Source organism: Neopelma chrysocephalum, unplaced genomic scaffold, assembly GCF_003984885.1.
Source record: "Neopelma chrysocephalum unplaced genomic scaffold, ASM398488v2 Primary Assembly neopelma1_22b, whole genome shotgun sequence".
Lineage (NCBI taxonomy): Eukaryota > Metazoa > Chordata > Aves > Passeriformes > Pipridae > Neopelma > Neopelma chrysocephalum.
The window spans coordinates 4,038,710-4,039,785 of NW_020897690.1; positions in this window are offsets into that span (position 1 = coordinate 4,038,710).

Genomic DNA, 1,076 nt, shown 5'->3' on the forward strand with positions numbered 1-1,076 from the left:
TCCTGGGGTGCATCAGACAAAAACATCACCAGCTGATCGAGGGAGGGGATTGTCCTGCTCTACTCTGCACTGGTGCGGCCTCACCTTGATTATAGTATGCAGTTCTGGGCACTACAATATAAGAAAGATATTAAGCTCTTAGATAGTGTCCAAAGAAGGGCAGCAAGGATGGTGAAGGGCCTCGAGGGGAAGCCACAGGAGGAAAAGCTGAGGTTACTTGGTCTGTTGAGCCTGGAGAAGAGGAGAGCGAGGGGAGACCGTGTTGCAGTCTACAACTTCCTTGTGAGGGAAAATGGAAGGGCAAGCACTGATCTCTTCTCTGTGGTGATCAGTGACCCAAGGGAATGGCCTGAAATTGTGTCAGGGGAGGTTTAGACTGAATATCAGGAAAAGGTTCTTCACCCAGAGAGTGCCTGGGCACTGGAACAGGCTCCCCAGGGAAGTGGTCACAGCACCAAGCCTGTCTGAGTTCAGGAACTGTCTGGACAACGCTCTCAGGCACATGGTGTGATTCTTGGAGTTATCCTGTGCAGGGCCAGAAGTTGGATTCCATGAACCTTGTGAGTCCCTTCCAACTCAGGATGTTCTATGATTCTGGAAATGAAGAAAGAGAGATGAGTCCCCTGGGCTGTTGGTGTTGGGTACAAGTCTTCCCAGAACATACAATTTGACATTTGTGCATTGAAAACTGATGCAACAAATGTTTCTTTTGAAAATATTTCCCCTAATTTACTTATAAAGTAGAAACTGTAAAGCTGTTCACTCTTTGGTCATTTTTTCAATTTTTTGTTTCAGCAACTTGACTATGAGTCAATTGAAGGTTTTATGTGAAAAAATATTGAAGGTAGCCTTTCTCCTGGATTGAAGAGATTAAATGAGACTTAAATAGGATCAGCACTTTGTAATTGTCTATGCTTTCTAGTGCTTTCTAGCACTGAAAAGAAGTGCATGATGTCTCTAACATATTGAACTTTATCCTAAACTTTCAGATAGCATTCAGCTCACCCCTGCATTGCTCACTAAGGCAGTAATGTCTTCCTCATCCACTTCAACTCTGGAGATAGAGATCTTCCAGT